General features: G+C 42.2%; 1 protein-coding gene across 4 annotated transcripts in view; it reads left to right on the top strand.

The window, feature by feature from the left end:
- The window catches only part of MED20 (mediator complex subunit 20), a 62,649-nt gene extending 48,262 nt beyond the window's left edge, over positions 1–14,387 (top strand). For 2 of the 4 annotated variants that reach the window (XR_014061825.1, XM_081518667.1), the window contains one exon: positions 11,636–14,387. The gene's annotated coding sequence lies outside the window, so the exon portion shown is untranslated. Of the gene's footprint in view, positions 1–1,558; positions 3,307–5,277; positions 9,775–11,635 lie in introns of those variants that run through there. The other 2 variants (XM_081518669.1, XM_081518670.1) reach the window with 2 other exon arrangements.
- The last annotated feature ends 2,601 nt before the right edge of the window (positions 14,388–16,988 follow it).

Raw genomic sequence — 16,988 nt, 5'->3', positions numbered from 1 at the left:
TCTGGACAGTTTCATCACTTTCTTTGGCCTCAGATGTCACAGTAATGGTGAAGCTGGGTAGAGTTTCTGGTAACAGTTAGGAGGACCTTGTCAAGTGAAGCACTGCTGAAAGAGACTGCGGTCTCAGGAGAGTCCATTCATATTCTGGATGACTCTTTGTTGGGGGGGTTGAATTAAGGTACAATCAAGCTATGAAGGAGTTATGGTAGATTGCATGGCTCGTTGCCATCATCTGTCGTGGGGACCCTTGATCATGCCCATGAATTGCCTAGACATGCTGTCTGCTGTGGCATTGGCTAAGCGGGCTCAGATGCAAAGATCCAGGCTGAGAGGCCTGTGGCCCAAAGCCAGGCCAGGAGCAACAGCCCCACCCTGGCCTCCACCACCTCCCTTGGCAACCTTCTAAAAGAAGGTAACTTCTGAATCCATGCCTTTTTCATTTACTGCCTGATCTGTGTGTAACGCTCCCTTCTACTCCCTTTCCTTTGGAGGTCCCTCAGACCCATCTTCCCGAGGCAAGCTTTGTTTACAGGCCCCTGAATGACCTTGCTTGTTCTTCCCCAGTATTCTATAGACTGTTACAGCCAGAAGGACACAACCATAAGGTCAGTTAATAAACAATATAAGCAGGTTCATATGTAGTAAAATAGCACTGTGTATAAGTAGCTCTAAAAAGCAAGTGGCTTCTGTTCTGTAGATCAGCATTTCTCAAACTTATGACATGTGTATACCACTGCATGATTTTTACCACAGTCTGGTAACATCTGTTGAGTTAACTTAATATTTTTCTGTAAACCAGATTACTTTTTTTTTTTAACCTAAAAGCCTACTTCCTCACCCTAAAAAATATACCTACAGAGTTATGGATTTCCTATTATTTTATAAGACACATAACCATATTTGACTACTGCATTTAAAAATACTTGCCTCTGGAGAGTTCCATTTCTGGATAAGACGAAGTAAGCACACTCTGCGTAGTGACTCCTGCTGAATGCAGCTAAAATCCTGGCTAGAACTCATGAACCAACAATTTAAGGACTCTTGAGAAGTCAATAGTAGCAGGTGGATTAGAAAAGACCAGGATTTGAAGTACGGCTACGAATATCCCCGGGCCTGGACAGAGTGCAGCCCACCCTGGAAGTGGGCATCAGGCATGGAAAGAGAGAGCTCCAGGAGAAACCCTCCGATCTTGACTTGATGGGGAAGGAGACTTCTAACACTCGGAGAAAGAAGTGTAGAAACTTCCTCCTTTGAAAAAGCCTCCCTCCCTTCTCCCAGGCCCCAGCCGCCAGGCAGTCTTGTGGTGTCGGTGCTGGCAGTGACAGCAGCAGGTCCCACAGCCGCCTGAAAGTCTTAAGGGAGGGGAACCTTCCCCTCCAGTGGTGGTGGTTGTTTCTAGTCACTAAGTTGTGTCTGACACTTTGAGACCCCATGAACTGCAGCACGCCAGGCCTCCCTGTCCTTCACTATCTCCTTGAGTCCCCTTCAGTTAGAGAAGCGATAGTCCTAAAAAGGACCCCTCACTTTTTTTCTTTCTCTTTGTCTTCCTGCTGCCTAGCCCTCAAAATATATGAGAGAACAGGATAACAAAGGCCTCGGCTTTCTGGCTGGAAGACAGAAAGGAACTGAAAGGTACCTGTGAAGACAGTGGAGAAGGAGGAGCTCAGGAAACCAAGCCTGTAGAGTTATCTGTGAACTCTTGGGTCCCCTCCTCAACAGCACGTTGCATGAATCTGGTCCTGAAGAGCACACAAAAACTATTAGAACTGATTATGCGATAAATACCTGCCCAGGGCTTAGACTGGCTACTGGCTAGCACTCAAGCCAGACAATCCTAATATCTCTGCAAAGGCTTTCACTGAGGAACTGATATTTATTTATAATTTTAAAAAATAATTTTATTATTTATGGCTGTGCTGGGTCTTTGTTGCTGCGAGGCTGCTGCTTCTCATTACTGTGGCTTCTCTTGTTGCAGAGCACAGGCTCTGGGACACACGGGCTTCAGTAGTTGCGGCTCCCATACTCTGGAGCACAGGCTCAATAGAAGAACGGATATTTAAACCATACCTCACAGAAGGGTTGGTTGGGACTTGTAATCTGAATCCAACCAGGTTGATTACTTACTAAAGCAAATATCAACATTTTCCTTAGGATTTAAGCAAGACTCAGAATATCACAATATTCAAAATATCCAAGATACAATACAAAATTATTCAACCTGTGTGTGGATTATGCCCTTCCCCTTCAGTTTGATTGACAAAGCTAGGCCACATGCCCACTGCTAGACTTGTGACCATTGCCCATGCACAAACTGGCTGAGACCTCACAGGACCCATCCCTGGAGCTAGTGCTGAAGTCAGCTTCTGCTGAAGCACATGGCCCTATGGAGGAAGAGTGGCTACTACAGGTGCAAGCAAACAAAGACCAACTCCTACTTTTAGACTTCATTATAGCTTATCTAACTTCATTCTCAGATTTTAAAGGACTTTTCTATAATAAGGTACAGAGAGGATTGAGAAGAAATGATCTATGATAGGACTCATTACAAATTTTATTAAGCCCTTTATATGTTTTCCCTTTGTGTATGATTCTATTTTTATTTTTTAGCAGATGGGTAAACATGCCTCGAGGCTAACCATCACTTTAGCACTGAGATAAATAGCCAGTTGAAGAATACAGATGTCATGAGCTACACCTTAAGCTTTGTAGCTGAAGATGACGGACCAATAATTACCATCTTGCCAGCGGGTCCCCACCAGCTGCCCAGGCTGGTCCATGATTTGCAGCTGTGCTGAGTTTGGCATAGTGTGCACCTGCCATCCTCTCTTCAGGAAGAAATACTCCAGGTGCTCGTCGATGCTCTCTAGGTTTATCAGCCACTGTGATTTCTCTGAGTCCCCAAGTGGTGCTGTATCATTTGAAGTTTTGCTTTAGTGGGTCTTCAAAGTGTTTCCTTTCCGTATTCTGCTTGAGTTATCTCTGTGCAGCTCATCACACAGCAGCTACTTGAGAATGCAAAGCAGAGCATCTTAGAGAGCATGCTTGAGAGAGAGGCTCCTGAAAGTGGTGAAGCTGATTAATATTACATATTCTTAAAGCCTTAAATGTGTCAGATTTCGAATTGGGCAAACGTTTTTCATCTGAAAAATATCTAGAAGAAGGTAGTTTTAAATTGTAAACAAACCTGCTGCATTAAAATAGCAGGATCAGATTGTGAGGGACTAAGTTGGATTCTACTTGAAGAGGTGTGCAGTAATGTGATTTGTAAAATAAATATATATATATTGATCATGCAGATGACCAAAATATGTTTCTCACGTATACTTGGTCTTTGTGCATAGTTCATGGCTCACAGCTCCAAAACCCTGTGGAATTTCCTAAGTGTTGTGTGATGCAGGTGTATTTTGCTATGTTAATGAAATGACTTTTGAAAAGTCCCTAAGGACAGGGTCTGGTTGTCCACAGAACCACCGTGTGATTAGAGGGTGGGAACTTTTTTTTTTTTTCAATGTCTCCTCAGATATACTTTATCATCACTTTGTAGGGTGGGAACTTTTCATTTCACCACCTGACCTCTGCAGTGGGGAGAGGGTTGGAGATTGAATCAGCCCTCAGTGTTCAGTGATTTAAGAAATCATGCCTATGTAATGAAGGCGCCATAAAAACCTAAAAGGTTTGGGTTCAGAGAGCTTTCATGCTGGGAAACCAGAATGTTTCCATGTGCCACTGTGCTGAGCCCTGAATTCCGTGAGAACAGAAGTCCCTTTAGGACTTCACCCTTTGTATCTCTTCATCTAGTTGTTGATTCATATCCTTCATGATAAATTGGTTAAGCAGTAAGTAAAGAGTTTTCTAACTTCTGTGAGCCATTCTAGCGAATTTATCAAACCCAAAGAGGGAGTCATGGGAACCTCTAATTAATAGCCAGTTGGTCAGAACCACAGGTCACAAATTGGGATCTCAATTGGTGTCTGAGGCAGAGATGGTTTTGTAGGACTGAGCCCTTTACCTGTGGAATCTGATTCCATCTCTGGGTAGATAGTGTCAGAAGTCAGCTGAATTCTCAAACACACGCTGATGGCGTCCAGGAGTTAATTGCTTGTTGGTGTGGGGAAGCCTACACACATCACACAGACACACACGCACCCTTGAACTGGGTCCAGGAACCTAATGTAAGGTGACTGAGAAGAGCCCAGAGTAAGAATTTGCCCCCAGATACCCGTACATTACCTTTATATTATTGGACCAGTGGGAGGAGGAGTGTGTGTGGGTAGTGGAAGGATTTCAGCAGAGAGCATAATCCTAGTCATAATCCTCCCTTTGCTGGCAATGCCAGTTTGTGATGTGGGGCAAGTTACAGGGTCGCTTTATATACTGACAGTCATTTCTTGAGCTCTGGGTATGTGCCGGGCATCGCTGTAAGCGTTTTACAGGTGTTAACTCATTTAATTCTCACAACAACCCTATGAAGTATAAACTATCATTGTCTCCATATTACAGAGAAGGAAACTGAGGCCCAGAAAGATTATTTTCCCAAGGTCATATATAACTAATAATGATAGAGAACTCCAACCCCAGCAGTTTGGCTTGAACATTTAAGCACTAAGCTATACTGCCTCTGGGGGCTTCCCAGGTGCTGCTAGTTGTAAAGAACCCATCAATGTTCTTGTAAAGAACTCCTGCCAATGCAGGAGACATAAGAGACGTGGGTTTGATACCTGGGTTGGGAAGATCCTCTGGAGGAAGGCACAGCAAGCCTCTCCAGTGTTCTTGCCTGGAGAATCCCATGGACAGAGGAGCCTGGCAGGCTATAGTCCATAGGTCACAAAGAGTTGGACACGATTAAAATGACTTAGCTCGCATGCACATATTGCCTCTAGTTTATTTGTAAATGACACATTAAAAATATGTGCCATAACTATTTTATAGGGTAGGAAGCTGAAAATGAAATAAAAGTACTTTTAATAAGGAACTTCAGTTCAGTTCAGTTCAGTCGCTCAGTCGTGTCCGACTCTTTGCGACCCCATGAATTGCAGCACACCAGGCCTCTCTGTCCATCACCAACTCCTGGAGTCTACCCAAACCCATGTTCATCGAGTCGGCGATGCCATCCAACCATCTCATCCTCTGTTGTCCCCTTCTCCTCCCGCCCCCAATCCTACCCAGCATTAGGGTCTTTTCCAATGAGCCAACCCTTCGCGTGAGGTGGCCAAAGTATTGGAGTTTCAGCTTCAACATCAGACCTTCCAATGAACACCCAGGATTGATCTCTTTTAGGACGGATTAATTGGATCTCCTTGCAGTCCAAGGGACTCTCAAGAGTCTTCTCCAACACCACAGTTCAAAAGCATCAATTCTTCGGCGCTCAGCTTTCTTCACCGTCCAACTCTTACATCCATATGTGACCACTGGAAAAACCACAGCCTTGACTAGACGGACTTTTGTTGGCAAAGTAATGTCTCTGCTTTTAAATATGCTATCTAGGTTGGCCATAACCTTCCGTCCAAGGAGTAAGCATCTTTTAATTTCATGGCTGCAGTCACCATCAGCAGTGATTCTGGAGCCCAAAAAAGTAAAGTCTGACACTGTTTCCACTGTTTCCCCATCTATTTCCCATGGAGTGATGGGACCAGATGCCATGATCTTAGTTTTCTGAACGTTGAGCTTTAAGCCAACTTTTTCACTCTCCTCCTTCACCTTCATCAAGAGGCTCTTTAGTTCTTCTTCACTCTCTGCCATAAGGGTGGTGTCATCCGCATATCTGAGGTTATTGATATTTCTCCCAGCAATCTTGATTCCAGCTTGTGTTTCTTCCAGCCCTACGTTTCTCATGATGTACTCTGCATATAAGTTAAATAAGCAGGGTGACAATATACAGCCTTGACGTACACCTTTTCCTATTTGGAACCAGTCTGTTGTTCCATGTCCAGTTCTAACTGTTGCTTCCTGACCTGCATACAGGTTTCTCAAGAGCCAGGTCAGATAGTCTGGTATTCCCATCTCTTTCAGAATTTTCCACAGTTTATTGTGATCCACACAGTCAAAGGCTTTGGCATAGTCAATAAAGCAGAAATAGATGTTTTTCTGGAACTCTCTTGCTTTTTCGATGATCCAGCGGATATTGGCAATTTGATCTCTGGTTCCTCTGCCTTTTCTAAAACCAGCTTGAACATCTGGAAGTTCATGGTTCATGTATTGCTGAAGCCTGGCTTGGAGAATTTTGAGCATTACTTGACTAGCATGTGAGATGAGTGCAATTGTGCGGTAGTTTGAGCATTCTTTGTCATTGCCTTTCTTTGGGATTGGGATGAAAACTGACCTCTTCCAGTCCTGTGGCCATTGCTGAGTTTTCCATATTTGCTGGCATATCGAGTGCAGCACTTTCAGAGCATCATCTTTTAGGATTTGAAATAGCTCAACTTGAATTCCATCACCTCCCTAGCTTTGTTCGTAGTGATGCTTTCTAAGGCCCACTTGACTTCACATTCCAGGATGTCTGGCTCTAGGTGAGTGATCACACCATCGTGATTATCTGGGTCATGAAGATCTTTTTTGTACAGTTCTGTGTATTCTTGCCACCTCTTCTTAATATCTTCTGCTTCTGTTAGGTCCATACCATTTCTGTCCTTTATCGAGCCTATCTTTGCATGAAATGTTCCCTTGGTATCTTTAATTTTCTTATAGAGATCTCTATAGTGTTTTCCATTCTGTTGTTTTCCTCTATTTCTTTGCATTGATCGCTGAGAAAGGCTTTCTTATCTCTCCTTGCTATTCTTTGGAACTCTGCATTCAAATGGGAATATCTTTCCTTTTTGCCTTTGCTTTTTGCTTCTCTTCTTTTCCCAGCTATTTGTAAGTCCTCCTCAGACAGCCATTTTGCTTTTTTGCATTTCTTTTCCATGGGGATGGTCTTGCTTCCTGTCTCCTGTACAATGTCACGAACCTCCGTCCATAGTTCATCAGGCACTCTATCTATCAGATCTAGTCCCTTAAATCTACTTCTCACTTCCACTGTATAATCATACAGGATTTGATTTAGGTCATACCTGAATGGTCTAGTGGTTTTCCCCACTTTCTTCAATTTAAGTCTGAATTTGGCAATAAGGAGTTCATGATCTGAGCCACAGTCAGCTCCCAGTTGTTTTTGCTGACTGTATAGAGCTTCTCCATCTTTGGCTGCAAAGAATATAATCAATCTGATTTCAGTGTTGACCATCTGGTGATGTCCATGTGTAGAGTCTTCTCTTGTGTTGTTGGAACAGGGTGTTTGCTATGACCAGTGCGTTCTCGTGGCAAAACTCTATTAGCCTTTGCCCTGCTTCATTCTGTACTCCAAGGCCAAATTTGCCTGTTACTCCAGGTGTTTCTTGACTTCCTACTTTTTGCATTCCAGTCCCCTATAATGAAAAGGACATCTTTTTTGGGTGTTAGTTCTAAAAGGTCTGGTAGGTCTTCATACAACCGTTCAGCTTCTTCAGCATTATTGGTTGGGGTATATGCTTGGATTACCATGATATTGAATGGTTTGCCTTGGAAACGAGCAGAGATCCTTCTGTCGTGGTCCCTCAGAAGGCTGTTAATGGGTCTCTTGGAATATGTAATGTCTGTTATTTAGCTTATGCCAATATTAGATAAGATTTTTTTTTTACTGACAGTTCCTTCAAAGTGGTTTAGTTCTTATTAATTCTGATAAGTTCTTAAGTGAGTGATAGGTATAGTGATAATGTATATGTTTTGATAAATTGGCTGTAGTGGAATTGGGTTGTTTGATGGGGACTTTACCTTTGACTGTAGGCTGTTAATGACCAGTAACTTAAAAATAACAAACTGAAGTTTTCTGAGATGTCAGACTCAGAAAGCACATATTCAGAAATGAAAGGTTTAACTTGAGAAGAATTACCATTCTAGTTATTCATGTGTATTAAAAGCTACAGGTAATGAGTAGCTTTTAATACACATGAATAACTAGTTCTGGCCTGCCGGAATCGTGTTTTGTTATACCTCACTGAGGTTATAACTTGATGGGTATAGACAACATTCAACACAGTTACCACAGGCAACATGGGAAGGATACAGGGGGAAAAAATGATGAAGTCAGTAAAGCTTATTTTTTGTTCTCATATTGTTTTTCAGGGACCTCCCTCCTTGCTGTCAAATACTCCTTAAGGCTCAAGTCTTCCTTCTCCAGGGTCTCAGGCAGTGATTCATACTTTTCTTTCACTCTTTAGTTTCTTCCTCCTTGCATTTCAGTTGTGCAGTATCCTGCCCCTTAGCACCAGCTTTCCACTTCCTGCTGTGGTAAATTAATCTACCCTTAATTAATAGCGGTTGATTGGCTTTATGTGTTTCCCTTATAAGATTCTCTATTTGCCATTAATGGGAGTGTCAGTGCCTTAATCTAAATGGTGGGACCCACTGGCAGGCCAGGATGTATTTAAAATAGGAGGAGAAGTGGCTGGGACTTGTGAGATTTAAACTACATGAAGTTAGTTGCCTGGGTGTGCACTGACCTTCTATTCTCTTGTGCCAGCTCACTATAGTTGAGTTCCCAGAAGTACTTCTGCTTTATTCTTAACGAGAGATGAGGGTTCATGCACAGTTCATGTCTTTGAAATGCCTTCTATGCCTTATTTGAAAGAAGGCCCCCTTTATATTTTTGCCACGCAGCACATTCTGTTGAACCTGTAAGTATTCAATGGGCATACCCCCGTTGGAGAGTGTGAGCTGAGACCGATTCTGCTTCTTTAATTCAATGGCATTTTATGGTGCTCTGGGTTTGTTTTTAACATCTTAATTAGACTTTTACTATCCTTGCTCTGTGTTACTATTAAACACAGTTTTTCAAAAACCTAAGAAAAAGAGATAATAAATAATAAAACTCTTTCATTTGTTTTGGAAAGGTAGTGATTTTTCTTATTTTTAATATGAAAGTATCCTCTGTTTTCTTATTTAATAATATTTTAGTATGACGGGCTTATTGGATGAAACTATTGGTAAAGTCAAGGCCAGATAGTCAGTTACTGTAAGCTGCTCAATTAGCCAGCCCAACTCTAAGCCCTGTGGAAGCAAAAATAACTTTTGGGGAATGAGTGACAAGGTAGCCAAGTCAGCCAGTACTTTGTTTAGAGTCAGCCACTTTCAGAATGCAGTTACATGGCCATCTCATTTGCATCTCCCTCAGAACAACTCTTTGAAGTAGGTATTATTGCTCCTCAGTTTTACAGACTTAAGAAACTGAGGCTTATAATGTACCGTATATACTTGGAGTGGTTCAGAGGGAGGAGGCCCCCATCACCCAGCCGATTATCTTCCCCGTTCCGACACACACCCACACTGTCACAGTCATGCTACTTCAGAGAAGTGGGTTGGGTGTTGAGAGAATTACTTTGCTGCCCAGTAAACTGGAATAATATTAGAAGCTATCCATGAAGGAAATGAAGCTCTCTTGAGAGTTGGAAGAGTCTGCTCACAGAATTCCCTTTCTATTGACAATTTTCAGTAGTGGCCTCTGGGGAAGCAGAGTAGAAATTACCTTGGTACCTTGGCTGATATGAAATTTCAAATGATTGACATGACCAACTGAGCCTTCTGCAATAAGCCAAAGAGGTCTGCACTTTGCTGGTCATAAGCTTGTCGAAAAGAAGTGTGTAGGGGGGTTCCTTTTGCAATGATTAATGCTACTAGACTGTAATTCCTTAGGTTCTCCATATGCCATAAATACCATCAGACTGCCTGTCCCCAAATCCTATTTTCTAATAAAGACATAGTAAGTCATATATGCTCTGTGCTTATCTTCTGCCATGTTGCTGATGCCTGACTTTTTAAGATTACTGAAACAGTTTCCTCAGTGCTGTATCCTTTTGGAAAATAGATAACACAGGATTTTTTTTCCCCCAAAACATACAAATGTTAGTGACACTCTTTTTTGCCCCACCTTTACTCCCCTCCACCCCAGTTTGCTGCTACAGGGCATGTGATAAGAGAGAGGGAGATTGTGCTTGTGTAGTTTTTTCCAGTCTTGATGGCATATTATATGCAGTCTTCTACCCCTTTTCTCTTTCACATACTGTATTTAAAAGTGTTGTATACATAGGCCTGCCTCTTTAAAAAACAAAATGAAAAACAACTGGAAGTTTCAGTTATATGGCCAGTTTATAATTTATATAACTTGTTCTCAATTAAAGTGCCTGAGTGTTTTCTTTGTAGCTTCCAGTCTTCTCCTGTTGTGTGTATGTAACAAACACCACTTTGTATTTGGCCCTTCTCCTTGGACATTTGTCTTCTTTGCTCTTGAAATAAAGTGCTCAAAAGTTATCTCTCCATTCATGCAAAATATGAAGGGTCTCCATACTGACAGATGTGCCCTGGCATATCATTGGGAAGGCACCAGATTAAATATACTACCATCCTTTTTTAAGAAACAAGACATCAGCAAGATGGGGTTTCCTTTCGTTAGAGCAGCCACTGAAATCACCATCTCATCCGGATGATCCATTTCTAAATTCTAGTCAGATTTATTTTCTATTCACAGAAATTGTTCCTTTTTCTTCCTCTGCAGGCAGTTCCTAATGTATATATGTGTCTCCCATACAAATGGCCACGTGTGGAAAGCCCTCCTCAGCCATGTGGGGAAAGTGGGAGGAGGGAGATTCCCAATTTCGCTGCCTAGGCTGCAGCTGGGAAAGCAGTTCTTGGCATTTCAAGTTGAAACTTTGAATAAATTTTCTCAGAATAATGCATTTGAGAGTTAACTTTCATAGTGGTATCACTGGTATTCTGGTATGATACCAAGGATTCATGATGGGCTCAACAATATGCCAGAGCACATCTGTCAGGACAGAGGTCCATCCTATTTTGCATGAATGAAAATATAACTTCTGAGCATTTTATTTCAAGAGCAAAGAAGACAAATGTCCAAAGAGAAGGGGCCAAAATACAAAGCAATACGTTTGTGAATATTGTATTGATTCTGTGTGGCCAAATTTTGCTTCCTCAAACATCACATGGACTGGGAGTAACCTTCATCTGACGGGAGTCAGAGGAACAGAAATATTTGTTGTGCTACTGTTTTTTCCTGTGACTACAGTGAAACCCAGAAAGGCATAGGGTGAGCTCCTTGCCACCTGGATAAATCAGAGTGAGGAAGAAGCAGAATTGCAAAAAAGAAAAAAAAAGATTTTTCTTTCCCAATAAAGAAGTTTCATAAAGAGAGAAAATATTAGACTAAGCAAGAACACTTCAACAGATCCACTTAAATGGTCTTATGCCCCCTAAAGACAAATATCTTCTGGAAATTTTTGTGAGCAGAATTCTGAGGAAGTTTTTTGGGGAAGCTATAGAGTTTACCACCTGAATCTAAAGGCTATTTTCTTGAGGCCCAGACCAAAGGACTATGCAAGCCATGTCTGTGACTAACACTTCCTCAAAAAACTGCTCCAGTTTGATTGAGTGTGTCATGGGGGTGGGAGGGTGCACTACAGGGTAAAACTAGATATGATGGTAAATGGCAGAGAAGAAAGGTGTCTCATAACTTGTCTAGTTTGTGAATGGTTCATATCTCAAGGTGTTCTTTGCTATCAGCGAGTATATTGTTTGCTTTTTTGTCTTTAAATTTTTTTTTCATGGAACTTTTCAGGCATGCTGCTGCTAAGTCGCTTCAGTCGTGTCCAACTCTGTGCGACCCCATAGACGGCAGCCCACCAGGCTCCCCCGTCCCTGGGATTCTCCAGGCAAGAACACTGGAGTGGGTTGCCATTTCCTTCTCCAGTGCATGAAAGTGAAAAGTGAAAATGAAGTCGGTCAGTCGTGTCCTACTCTTAGCGACCCCATGGACTGCAGCCTACCAGGCTCCTCCGTCAATGGATTTTCCAGGCAAGAATGCAGGAGTGGGTTGCCAGTGCCTTCTCCAGTATAGACCCTACCTATCACCTTTACATGGGACATGACAGCCACTCCAAAGGCAAAGTTTACCACTCCTCAGTTCTCTTACACTGGGACATCTCCAGTTTTTCAAGTGTGGATATTATAGGATTGAGAAGGCTCAACAAATGTTTGATGGCTTAAAATTACGTGCTCAGCTCAGTGGTCTCCTCCATGAAAGGTGTTGTGACAAGCCCCTGATTTTCAGGCATACACCAAAATAAAAGGACTAGTTATAATGAACTCCATGTCCCCATCAATCAGCTTCAACAATTATGAACATTTTGACAATTGTGTTTCATTTATCTTCCTGCCACATTTTCCCTCTAGAGTATTTTAAAGCAAATTCCATACATCATCATATTTCACCTATAAATACTTCAGAGATGTCTCTAACATATAAAGACTGAAAAAATACAGCCATCATGCCATTGTCACATCAAACTAATAATTACTTAGTATTATCTAGTACTTAGTCTATATTTAAATTTCTCCAATTTTGGACTTAGGGTTTAGGGGAGGGCAGCTGGGGGAAAGGACTGCAAACGGGCGTGAAACTTCTGGGGGTGATGGACACGTTCATTATTTTAGTTGTGGTGATTTCACAAGTACACACCATATGTCAAAATTTATCAAGTTGTACCTTTTAAATATGTGCAGTTCATTGTATGTCAATTCTACTTCAACGAAATTGTTTTAAAAAAAAAAATAGAGTGGTACAGCTAGAGACAAACAGTATTTTAAACATTTCCCCCAGTTTTCTCAAAAATACATTTTTATAAATTAGGCTCTAAAGAAGAACCACACATTGCATTTGGTTGATATGTTTCTAGGTTTCTTGTAACCTGTAGCAGATCTACCCACCCACTTTTTTCCTCATGTTGTCTATTTGTTAAAGACTCCAGACCATTGACCCTGTAGCATTTGCCACACTCTGACTTGGTGCTTTGGCTAACTGCAGCCTTACAGCATGTTCCTGTCACACATTGCTTATGATATGGTGCCAATCCAAAGGCTTTGGTAGACTCAGGTTCAGTTATTTTAGCAAGAGTACGGTAATAGGTGATATTCCTGTGAACCTCTTATTGCATTCTATCAGGAAAGCATATAATGTCTGGTTGTCCTATTTTCAATGTAAAATCGGTCAGTGGAGTCAGGTGCTGTCAGCCTTATTTATCCATTGTAAAGTTTCCTGTCAGCTTTCACCTAGTAGTTGACATAGCTACTGGCTAGATCTATTATTTCATTAGAGGTATGTGCACACATGTGTGTCTCTGCATGGGTGTCTATGCAATTTGTAACAAATGTATTGAGATGTAATTTAGGTACAATAAACTGCATGTATTTAAAGGGCACAGTTCAGAAAGTCTGACATATGTATACATTTTTGATGACTGCCCAGCTGCTGTAGAGAACATAGTGCTTTGGAGGCACACTGTAGGAACAAACCATAATTCCTGGTGGTCAGATATTTAAAGGGTAAATTCATTCTTTCAGCAGTAGCAATAGACTTTTTCCATGTGACTATGGAGTAGAAGGGCTTCCCCGGTGGCTCAGCGGTAAAGAATCCACCTGCAATGCAAGAAACTAGGGTTCAACCCCTGGGTTGGAAAGATACCCCGGATAAAGGCATGGCAACCCACTGTGTCTAGAGAATCCCGTAGACAGAGGAACCTGGCAGGCTACAGTCCATAAGGTTGTAAAGAGTTGGACACAACTGAGACTCACAGCACATGGAGCAGAAGAGGAAGCCTTAAGTTTGGACCTTGCTTGAACACTAGCTTGTCAGGCAGATCAAACTGAAAGCATCATCAGGTTTGATCTGGAAGCAGCATAAACTACCAAGCCAGGAAGCAGACGTGTTCAGTCCTTACAGCCAGTTTAGTTATCCTCCTCTCTTGTGTGCCACTTCCCACAGAGTCACAGATACATTTCTGTGTGTGGGTGTGCATGGGTGTGCTCCCACTGTGTTCAGAATTTGTCTGAATTTGGTATGAACAGTCTTCCTTGTGCCCAGTCTACTATCCTCCTGGGTTCAGTTCTAGGCACACATTTCTTTGGCAAGAGTATTAGGTTAATGAATCAAAAAAACAGATCCCTTCAAGGGCAGCTACTTAGCTTTGTTCCACAGATGGCATCTCCTTAACCCCCTGTCTGTCATCTTATATGTCCTGATCATCAAGAGACTTGGATGAAACAGTGTGTATAGCTCAGTGTATGATTATCCCTGCTACCAAATGTTCAGAAGCTTCATCCTGCAAATAGCATTAACAGTAGTGTACCATAATGTGGGTATCAATGTAAAGATGCAACTCAAGACCAAGCCTCTACAAGGAAATGGACAGATGTTATACGCAAGAGTATTTGTGGGGTTCTGTGAATGTGCTAAAAATTATTGAGTTGTGTGCTTTAAATGAGTGAATTTTACAGTATGTCAACTATATCTCAATAAAATGGCTTTTTCTAAAGTGTGAGCTTAAAATACATTAATTAATAGAAATGATGCTTGATGTTCCGGGAACAGATGAAATCACCAAGAAGACAGCTGAGGACAGAAACTTAAAGAGAGTTCACATTTCAAGGAAAAGAGACACATATGAAAACAAAAAAGGTGTATTTACAGACGCAGGAAGAAACCCAGAAGAGAGCAGTCACCTAAAATGCAGAAGTGAGTGTGTGTTCAGTGTCAGGGGCAAAATACATGTGGATGGGGACTGAGAAAAAGCCAATGGACTCAGCTCTGAGGAAACTGCAAAGGCCTTTGAGAAAATAGTTTCTATGAAATAAAGGTGTGAAGGAGTGAGTTGTGAGAAACATGAAGCTGCACATTCCTCTTGACAGAAATAAAGCAGGCAGAAGGAGAAAGAGCCTAAAAATAGCATCAAGGAGAGTCCAGAAGCAGGGCAGACTTGGGCCTGTGTGTCTTTTAGACAGGAGAGACTTGGGCACGTTTGAACCTGGAGAGGAAGGAGGCGAACAGAAGAGCAGAGACTGAAGGTACAGAGGGCTTCACCCAGTGCTGGCTGTTCATACAGGTAGATCAGTTGGTACTTGGCACAGAGCGGAGCATCTGTACAGTGCTGGAGGTTCTGTCTCTGTCATCTCCCAGCGCTGTGGCAAGTCAGGCTTGTATGCTAGCTGGCTCTCTAGATGAACTCTCCTCCTTTATCATCAAAGAGAGCAGATCCTAATGCAAGTGAGACATCATCACGTGGACATAACCTTGAATCTGCTGTAACCCGTAATTAGATAGACTCATTCTTGAACATCAGCACTCGGTTACTGATGAGTGATGGCCCACCTTGCAAGCCTCCGACACACTCAGCACACCGCATACCATCACCTGTGGCCAAGAGCCACTGCTCAAGTGGCTGGTCTACTCTCAGGTCTAAGAGCTCAAGAACACTTTGACTTATAGCTTCCAAACCCATCTCAGAGAATTCAGCCTCTGGGGGAGTCTCTGAGGGATGCTCTGACCTACAGGTTCTCTCTCATCCAGCCACCCACCAGCACCCACATTCAGGAAGAATGGTAATAGAGGGGACAAGGGAAAGTGCAGCAGCTGTGAGGACTCTCCACCCCTTTAGCCATCATTCCCCCAGCGCCCCGCCAGTCTCCACACTGCACCCGGGTGTTCAGTCACTAACTCGTATCCAACTCTTTGTGACCCCATGGACTGCAGCACGCCAGGCTCCTCTGTCCTCCAGTATCTTCTGGACTTTGATCAAATCCATGTCCACTGAGTTAGTGATGCTATCTAACCATCTCATCCTCTGCTGCCCCTTTCTCCTTTTGCCTTTGTCTCTTCCAGTGAGTCAGCTCTTCACATCAAGTGGCCAAAGTATTGGAGCTTCAGCGACAATCCTTCCAATGAGTATTCAGGGTTGAATTCCTTTAGGGTTGACCGGTTTGATCTCCTTGCAGTCCAAGGGACTCTCAAGAATCTTCTCCAGCACCACAATTCAAAAGCATCAGCTCTTAGCTCTCAGCCTTCTTTATGGTCCAACTCTCACATCTGAATATGACTACTGGAAAAACCACAGCTTTGACTGTAGGGACCTTTGTTGGCAAAGTGATGTCTCTGCTTTTTAATACCCTATCTAGGACTTCCCTGGTGGCTCAGACAGTAAAGCGTCTGCCTACAATGCCGGAGACCCAGGTTCAATCCCTGGGTTGGGAAGATCTCCTGGAGAAGGAAATGGCAACCCACTCCAGTATTCTTGCCTGGGAAATCCTATGGACAGAGGAGCCTGGTAGGCTACAGTCCATGGGGTCACAAAGAGTCAGACACGACTGAGCGACTTCACTTCACTAGGTTTGTTATAGTTTTTCTTCCAAGGAGCAAACGTCTTTTAATTTCCTGCTACAGTCACCGTCCACAATGATTTTGGAGCCCAAGAAAATAAAATCTGTCACTGCTTGTACTTTTTTCCCATCTATTTGCTATGAAGTGATGGGACTGCATACCACGATGTTAGATTTTTTAATGTTGAGTCTCAAGCCAACACTGCACTTAGCCAGAGGCTAACCTCACCCTTCTCAGTCTTCGTCCCTAGTTTTTGTTTTTGTTATTTTGTATCTATTTCTTTGTTTTATTTATATTTTAGCCATAATTCACAAATTCAAAAGGCTAGTTTCATTGTACTTAAAATACAACCTTTTAAAGCCCCATATAATACTCTAAAATGTAGCATTCTTCCCTTTTGGGTTATTAACTGTATCTGAGTTATTTTATTTATTTTTATTTTTTGGCTGTACCACACAGTATATGGGATCTTAGTTCCCTGACCAGGAATCAAACCCACGCCCCCTACACTGGAAGCATGGAATCTTAACCACTAGACCATCAGGGAAGTCCTATTAACTGTATCTTAATGTGATGTCTACTTTGTTTTAAAAAAAATCTTTTTCTTAATTGTATATTGATATTAAATTACATTTTCCAGTATCTCTCAGAAATAAACCGTTAGCTGAAAATAAAATTCATTTTTAACACTAGTTATTTGTAAAAACATGTACACTGTGTCTTCAAGCATCCTTTGCGGGTTTTGTGGGACATGTCATGTAGG

Source organism: Giraffa tippelskirchi, chromosome 8 (genome assembly GCF_054371585.1).
Source record: "Giraffa tippelskirchi isolate mGirTip1 chromosome 8, T2T-mGirTip1v1.2.pri, whole genome shotgun sequence".
NCBI lineage: Eukaryota > Metazoa > Chordata > Mammalia > Artiodactyla > Giraffidae > Giraffa > Giraffa tippelskirchi.
The sequence above is the reverse complement of the archived record's forward strand: the minus strand, read 5'-3'. Positions and strand labels throughout refer to the sequence as shown.